Source organism: Schistocerca gregaria, chromosome 9 (assembly GCF_023897955.1).
Source record: "Schistocerca gregaria isolate iqSchGreg1 chromosome 9, iqSchGreg1.2, whole genome shotgun sequence".
NCBI classification, from domain to species: domain Eukaryota; kingdom Metazoa; phylum Arthropoda; class Insecta; order Orthoptera; family Acrididae; genus Schistocerca; species Schistocerca gregaria.
The window spans coordinates 255,557,249-255,566,156 of record NC_064928.1 but is presented as its reverse complement, the minus strand read 5'-3'; the positions used below and the strand labels follow the sequence as shown (position 1 = coordinate 255,566,156).

The 8,908-nt window shown below is 40.5% G+C and overlaps 1 non-coding gene across 1 annotated transcript; it reads left to right on the top strand.

Moving 5' to 3' along the window:
- The first annotated feature begins 998 nt into the window (after positions 1–998).
- Positions 999–1,073, top strand: Trnas-cga (transfer RNA serine (anticodon CGA)). Its single transcript has one exon. It is a non-coding gene; the product is annotated as a tRNA-Ser (tRNA).
- The last annotated feature ends 7,835 nt before the right edge of the window (positions 1,074–8,908 follow it).

Here is an 8,908-nt window from a genome sequence, read left to right as displayed (position 1 = left end):
AGAGATAGAGTGAAAAGAGACAGCAGCAATGAGAAAGAAGGAATGAGATATTAGAAGCATGAGCGAACAAGAGGTAGGCAGTGACAATAGTACCAGTACAGAAAGAAGGCGACCCTGGCTGTGAGGCAGGAGACAGATGGATATACACAAAGAGATAACAACGGTGAGTTGGGTCTGATGAGTGAGTGAGAATGAGCAATAGCGAATGAACGGGCGTGACAGACTTGAGCGATGGAGTAGTGAGTGTGATAGAGTTACAGTTAGAGCAGCCTGGGGAGAGGGTTGCATGTTAAAAAAGATCACGAATATGTACGGATGCCAATGTTTTTGTGAAAATTTTTAAAGGTGCTGAAGAACATATTAACTGTTGCCCCACTTCTCAGAGTCTTCTAATAAAGAGAAGCATATTCGCCTTTTTTTGTGGTCCGATTGGAGCACTTTTCCGCTGTCGTGGATTTCCTTGTGAGCTGAGGTTCGACGCAGAAAGGGGAAAAAAAGAAAATAGAAGTGGACATCTAACTGAGTTACGGATTTGTAATGCGCCAGAAATTTTTGTTACGATTTTTTCGTTTCGCATTACGCAATAGAGCGGACTCAACCTAGTCTAGACAAGAAAATGGATCCAGAATGAGATTTTCACTCTGCAGTGGAGTGTGCGCTGATATGAAACTTCCTGCCAGATCAAAACTGTGTGCCCGACCGAGACTCGAACTTGGGACCTTTGCCTTTCGCGGGCAAGTGCTCTACCAACTGAGCTATCCAAGCACGACTCACGACCAGTACTCACAGCTTTACTTCTGGCAGTACCTCGTCTCTTACCTTCCAAATTTTACAGAAGCTCTCCTGCGAACCTTGCAGAACTAGCACTCCTGAAATCAAGGATATTGCGGAGACATGGCTTAGTTCTGCAAGGTTCGCAGGAGAGCTTCTGTAAAGTTTGGAAGGTAGGAGACGAGGTACTGGCAGAAGTAAAGCTGTGAGTACCGGTCGTGAGTCGTGCTTCGGTAGCTCAGTTGGTAGAGCACTTGCCCGCGAAAGGCAAAGGTCCCGAGTTCGAGTCTCGGTCGGACACACAGTTTTGATCTGCCAGGAAGTTTCAAGAAAATGGATGTTTAAACATTGTAAAATGTGTAGTCCTTTGACATGTTATAGTATGCAGAGACCGAGAGAAAAAGCTGACGAAAACCAGGTCGCAGTCAGAGATGCTCCATCAGCAGAGCGAGTGGGTAGTAGCGGGAGCCAGTGGTGCTACAACTACTGCAGCTGGCCACCAGGAACCCTACCGAAGGCCACGAAGAATGAACGTAACTTGAACAAGGGATAATCAACGTTCTAAGATTGTTCGGAAAATGGTTCTTAGTTTGATCCTCGAGGAAGGAAGCCTGAGCAATCGCTATTGTGACGCAGGCGGGTAACGGTCGGTCGTAGGGTGTTTAACTGGACGCTGACGTGTCATAGTTTCATTCTGAATTCTCTTTCGTCATCAGTAATTATGTACTCCTACAAGTTAACTGAAATTAATTTGTTCGAGATGCGGCAGCCAGTCTTCAGGGAGTTTAATCCATTGAATTAGTACTGATAAGTTTTGGTGTCTGTGTGGTAGCCCAGCGTGATTGCTATGATAATTTAGATTCGGGAGATAGTTAGGTGGACGTCCGTGTAACGCTACGCACTGTGGAGTATAAGTACGTAAATACCGTACGCGATTATGTGTTAGATCTGATCGTGAATTTTGAAGAATAATTGGTCGTGTCGGATTTATGTGAATGTTGGATAACTCATCCGTTTAAATATCCAATATTTTGGAGCGTTAATTGCGTGCACCATTGAAAGTGACACAGCCGATGTAATAGTGGGTGTAAAGGAATACGGAGTGAGTATCGGCCAATTAGGATTATTATTATTGCCTGTTCTAAGGTATTTGAACAACTCTTGAGAACCCCACGACAATCTGCTGAGTTGAGACTTGTAGGTTTGAGGTCCGGACGCCACAACTTTACGTAATTATACGTTAATATACTATACCACATATCGCGACTGTCTTTGGAAACTGACTATCTTCCTATATTTTGATAGAGTCAAGGCGGAAAGCGATCCAATCAAGAACCATTTAAATGAGGGGCGAACGGTGATTATCTTTTACTATTCAAGTGCTGTAATTGATTTAGTAACTTGAAGGTGTAGTGGGTACACGAATGTCAACGTCTGAAAAGGCCTGATTTTTGCTAAAATAGAATACAAACTGGCGGTGATACATAGGCTTTTGTTTTTCTTTGTGTTTCATTTTTTTAGTTTGTTTTCCATTTCGAAGGGAAATACTTTATAAACAGCACTTGAACAAATCACTATAAAGTGTGACCATTCAGATTTTCAAGATAAAAATAAAGTTGTTTAATTATGTGAAAGTTTAAAACTTTATTCTGCGTACGTCATTAGTAGTACAGAGAAAGTGCTAAAGAAAGTTTTCATTCTTTCATTAAAGAGAAAGAACGAGATAAAGAGACTAAGATAAAGAAAGAAATAGAGAGAGAAGGTGATTTTTTCAGAGTTGCTTTTGGGAAAGTTAATTGAAATCATCCCATTATTGGACTTGACAAGGACTAAGAATATAATGTTACGTAAACGTAGAAAACCAAAGATTTAGCTATATGTTATTTGAGAAATATATAATAATAACTGTATTGAATCGGACCTGGGGGAAAAAAGGAACTTTGGAAAGCAAAAGATATTACAAGTACTTTTAAGAGAAGCAACATTACGAACGAATAGGTTCGCAATAGATTTTGAACATTGGAATAAAATGATGAGTTCTCACACTGCGAATAACACAGTCGCTGGTTCGCAACGCAATGTAAATAAAGCGTAAAAATAATATCGTTGCGTCATCAGAAGCCAGCGGTATACAAATACATAATATTTCTTGAAAGTATAACACGCCTGTAGGATTATTATACAAAGTTGTGTATGCTCACATTGAACCGGAATAGTACTCTTTTGGTGCTTGTCAATTTGGTTTGGTATTAGAAGGACGTCGTTGTTTTATTTGTGCGAGTGCACATCCTACACGTAAGTTTAAGCAGACGACAGCACTGTGGTCGAATCAGCCACAGTGAAATGTAGACTTCGTTATCACCAGAAGTATAAGTTTGTTTGTGGTAGTGGTGCATACTAAAGCTCAGAAGTTGCTAATATTGCTAATATTTATTATACGTTACGTCGTTTTGACAGTGTTGGCGGATGGTTTTTTTAAGTGAATAGAGCTGTTGGTTAATTTCAATCGCTATTAGCGTGTGTTCCATCATAACACCCGGAGAGTGACGTTGATACGTGGTGGAAAGAGATGATTATTGAGGTTATTGATTATTGATACGTGGTGTCTACGTGTCGACGTGAGTTGTTATTTTTTTTTTAACTACGAAGAGCTGCAAGTTAGTGAGGAGAGAATACTCAGGTTTCAAAGTTGCTGTATTTATTTAATACGTGCCAAAGCAGTCTCATAGGTGTTGGTTATCGTAGGAACTATGGAATTCTTCTTGTTAATTAAAGTCAGATGCGTTGTCCTAAAACTTTTTCAACTACTATACCTAACATCGGCTATCTAGCCCGAAATAAGTGTTGTGTCAAGCTTCAGATTGGTATTGTGTTTGTCAGCGGCACTCTTTCTTCGGATATCAGCCATTAGTTACGTTGTTGGTGAATTCTTCGTCTTAAACGAAATAACAACAGTTCACTTTTAGCTAGGATATTACAAAAGTGGCTCTTCTAACAAATCGTAACTGATTTTCCGACAAGTTCCATCATATGCAGTGCGGTGTACCATCCGTTGTTCGTTGTTAACTGGATTGGGTATACCAGGATTTAGAAGGTGGATTTTATCTAATCTGTCCACCGTAACACGAGGTGTCAATCTAATCTGGACGGCGTATTACAGATTCTTCTGTAGCTTTTTGGTAGAACAGTACCTATTAAAGGTTAAATATACTGTTTTTGTTCTACTGGTTTCTAACCAGTTTTCGCCTATCTTCGGGAAACAACTGACTAGCGGCCGCAAGGGACACTAGTCCTCAGGCAAACAAATAGTATAAACAAAGATACAATCGACTTGTACAGAATGTTGTACACAAAACATGTTCTTTTTTAATTTTGTAAATTACACTTTAAGCAGTGGACAATATTAAATACAATAGATAATGAAAATAACACTATTTTACAGTAGTACAGGCTATATGGTTATAAAGCTGTTGTTTGTGTGCTCGTGACATTGGTTGAGAAAATGTCCTTCTGAATGAATGCTCGTCGCTCAAAATGTGAACGTACGGTTTTTTTCAACATTGTAACTTACACTTCACATAGTGGGCAATATTAAACAATGAATAATTAAAATACACAATATTACAGTATTAGAGATTATATGGGCAATAAACACTTACGTTGTGCAACAGATATGCCTTACATTGTAAATTAAAGTAAGTGCAGTGGACAATATTAAGCGCAGTTCGTGATTAAAATACACAATATTTCAGTATTATAATTTATATTATTATCACGCTGAAATTTGTGAGGCATGCAAGGTAAAAAATGTGAAATTCTATTGAAGTATAAATTTTTGAAACATTGTGTGATTATTATGACTGTGGGCACGTGGTTGGTTGGTTGCAATATGTGAAGCTTGAAAGTGGGAACGGTTCAGCTGTAGGACCAGTTGGGGCTATGAGCTCAGTATTTGTTTATCTCAAGTGCTTCTAATAGGCCAAGTTTTCTTCCTTTTCTGGCTGTTCGCAGCACCTCTGTGTGGACTTGGTTTCTGTGTCCTTCCTTTATTACATATTTGGAAAGATAATGTCTGACTTATGTAGTCTCCAGCTGTGTTCGTATTCGTTGAAGTCATTGCAAGGGATTTTATGAACACCAGTGAAATCTGTTTTGTCTTTGCTGTCGAATAAGACATGAGCTGCAACGTCGCTTCATGAAATATAGGTTTATAGTTGCAAGATTTGAGAGTTTTGGGCTATTTGTCGGACAGATTTTCTAAATGCGGGATAGTACACCAGTTGTTTTTAAATATGACTGCTGCTGCAGATAATCGCAGGGTAACATTTTTCTACTTTGTTTCTCGTGAAGAAAGTTGTCAGTCATAGTCATTGCTAGAAACAGTGCATTTGTGTCGAATTCTGTTTGAAGATTCTGTTTTGTCATTGGTATTGATGTAGGACGATGCACCATGGAATGGAAGGCAGCATTATCGTGAGTTATTGGCTGTTGTGGACGTAATGATATTGACGTGTCTGTCCTTATGGGTTTTATGTAAATTTTATTTGCATTGATACCTCTTTACGCTCTAAAAAATTAATGGATTTTTCACAAATCTCCTCGGAGAACTGTATGTTTTTTGTTATGAGTTTAGATGTTCTAGCCCCCCCATGAACCATGGACCTTGCCGTTGGTGGGGAGGCTTGCGTGCCTCAGCGATACAGATGGACGTGCCGTAGGTGCAACCACAACGGAGGGGTACCTGTTGAGAGGCCAGACAAACGTGTGGTTCCTGAAGAGGGGCAGCAGCCTTTTCAGTAGTTGCAGGGGCAACCGTTTGGATGATTGACTGATCTGGCCTTGTAACAATAACCAAAACAGCCTTGCTGTGCTGGTACTGCGAACGGCTGAAAGCAAGGGGAAACTACAGCCGTAATTTTTCCCGAGGGCATGCAGCTTTACTGTATGATTAAATGGTGATGGCATCCTCTTGGGTAAAATATTCCGGAGGCAAAATAGTCCCCCATTCGGATCTCCGGGCGGGGACAACTCAAGAGGATGTCGTTATCAGGAGAAAGAAAACTGGCGTTCTACGGGTCGGAGCGTGGAATGTCAGATCCCTTAATCGGGCAGGTAGGTTAGAACATTTAAAAAGGGAAATGGATATGTTAAAGTTAGATATAGTGCGAATTAGTGAAGTTCGGTGGCAGGAGGAACAAGACTTCTGGTCAGGTGACTACAGGGTTATAAACACAAAATCAAATGGGGGTAATGCAGGAGTAGGATTAATAATGAATAGGAAAATAGGAATACGGGTAAGCTACTACAAACAACATAGTGAACGCATTATTGTGGCCAAGATAGATACGAAGCCCACACCTACTACAGTAGTACAAGTTTATATGCCAACTAGCTCTGCAGATGACGAAGACATTGAAGAAATGTATGATCAAATAAAAGAAATTATTCAGATAGTGAAGGGTGACGAAAATTTAACAGTCATGGGTGACTGGAATTCGGTAGTAGGAAAAGGGAGAGAAGGAAACGTAGTAGGTGAATATCGAATGGGGCAAAGAAATGAAAGAGGAAGCTGCCTGGTAGAATTTTGCACAGAGCACAACTTAATCATAGCTAACACTTGGTTCAAGAATCATAAGAGAAGGCTGTATACATGGAAGAAGCCTGGAGATACTGACAGGTTTCAGATAGATTATATAATGGTACGACAGAGATTTAGGAACCAGGTTTTAAATTGTAAGACATATCCAGGGGCAGATGTGGACTCTCACCACAATCTGTTGGTTATGACCTGTAGATTAAAACTGAAGAAACTGCAAAAAGATGGGAATTTAAAGAGATGGGACCTGGATAAACTAAAAGAACCAGAGGTTGTACGGAGTTTCAAGGAGAGCATAAGGGAGCAATTGACAGGAATGGGGGAAAGAAATACAGTAGAAGAAGAATAGGTAGCATTGAGGGATGAAGTAGTCAAGGCAGCAGAGGATCAAGTAGGTAAAAAGACGTGGGCTAGTAGAAATCCTTGGGTAACAGAAGAAATATTGAATTTAATTGATGAAAGGAGAAAATATAAAAATGCAGTAAATGAAGCAGGCAAAAAAGAATACAAACGTCTCAAAAATGACATCGACAGGAAGTGCAAAATGGCTAAGCAGGGATGGCTGGAGGACAAATGTAAGGATGTAGAGGCTTATCTCACTAGGGGTAAGATAGATACTGCCTACAGGAAAATTAAAGAGACCTTTGGAGAAAAGAGGACCACTTGCATGAATATTAAGAGCAAGATGGAAACCCAGTTCTAACCAAAGAAGGGAAAGCAGAAAGGTGGAAGGAGTATATAGAGGGTCTATACAAGGGCGATGTACTTGAGGACAATATTATGGAAATGGAAGAGGATGTAGATGAAGATAAGATGGGAGATACGATACTGTGTGAAGAGTTTGACAGAGCACTGAAAGACCTGAGTCGAAGCAAGGCCCCTGGAGTAGACAACATTCCATTGGAACTACTGACGGCCTTGGGAGAGCCAGTCCTGACAAAACTCTACCATCGGGTGAGCAAGATGTATGAGACAGGCGGAATACCCTCAGACTTCAAGAAGAATATAAAAATTCCAATCCCAAAGAAAGCAGGTGTTGACAGATGTGAAAATTACCGAACTATCAGTTTAATAAGCCATGGCTGCAAAATACTAACGCGAATTCTTTACAGACGAATGGAAAAACTGGTAGATGCAGACCTCGGGGAAGATCAGTTTGGATTCCGTAGAAATGTTGGAAGACGTGAGGCAATACTGACCTTACGACTTACCTTAGAAGCTAGATTAAGGAAGGGCAAACCTACGTTTCTAGCATTTGTAGACTTAGAGAAAGCTTTTGACAATGTTGACTGGATTACTCTCTTTCAAATTCTGAAGGTGGCAGGGGTAAAATACAGGGAGCGAAAGGCTATTTACAATTTGTACAGAAACCAAATGGCAGTTATAAGAGTCGAGGGACATGAAAGCGAAGCAGTGGTTGGGAAGGGAGTGAGACAGGGTTGTAGTCTATCCCCAATGTTATTCAATCTGTATATTCAGCAATCAGTGAAGGAAACAAAAGAAAAAATCGGAGTACGTATTAAAGTCCATGGAGAAGAAACAAAAACTTTGAGGTTCACCGATGACATCGTAATTCTGTCAGAAACAGCAAAGGACTTGGAAGAGCAGTTGAACGGAATAGATAGAGTCTTTAAAGGAGGATATAAGATGACCATCAACAAAAGCAAAACGAGGATAATGGAATGTAGTCGAATAAAGTCGGGTGATGCTGAGGGAATTAGATTAGGAAGTGAGACACTTAAAGTAGTAAAGGAGTTTTGCTATTTGGGGAGCAAAATAACTGATGATGGTCGAAGTAGGGAGGATATAAAATGTAGACTGGCAATGGCAAGGAAAGCGTTTCTGAAGAAGAGAAGTTTGTTGACATCGAGTATAGATTTAAGTGTCAGGAAGTCATTTCTGAAAGTATTTGTATGGAAGTGAATCATGGACGATAAATAGTTCGGGCAAGAAGAGAATAGAAGCTTTCGAAATGTGGTGCTACAGAGGAATGCTGAAGATTAGATGCGTAGATCACATAACTAATGAGGAAGTATTGAATAGGATTGGGGAGAAGAGAAGTTTGTGGCACAACTTGACTAGAAGAAAGGAGCGGTTGGTAGGACATGTTCTGAGGCAGCAAGGGGTCACAAATTTGGTAATGGAGGGCAGTGTGGAGGGTAAAAATCGTAGAGGGAGGCCAAGAGATGAATACACTAAGCAGATTCAGAAGGATGTAGGTTGCAGCAAGTACTGGGAGATGAAGAAGCTTGCACAGGATGGAGTAGCATGGAGAGCTGCATCAGACCAGTCTCAGGACTGAAGACCACAACAACAACAGATGTTCTAGGGATATTCAGTTATCTTTTGCTACCACTCCACAGACACAGAACAACATCTACGTAACTGTAATCTTCGCCTAAGGCCGGGGAGAAAGGTGTTCATACAGAGTGAGTCCTTGAATTTGGGAACACGGATGAAGCGGTGTTTGTGCCAGTTGAGGTAGTAGTCTGGCCCCGTGTTCTAGGCCGGTCTCTGGAAATGTTTCGTGTGTCTTCAAAT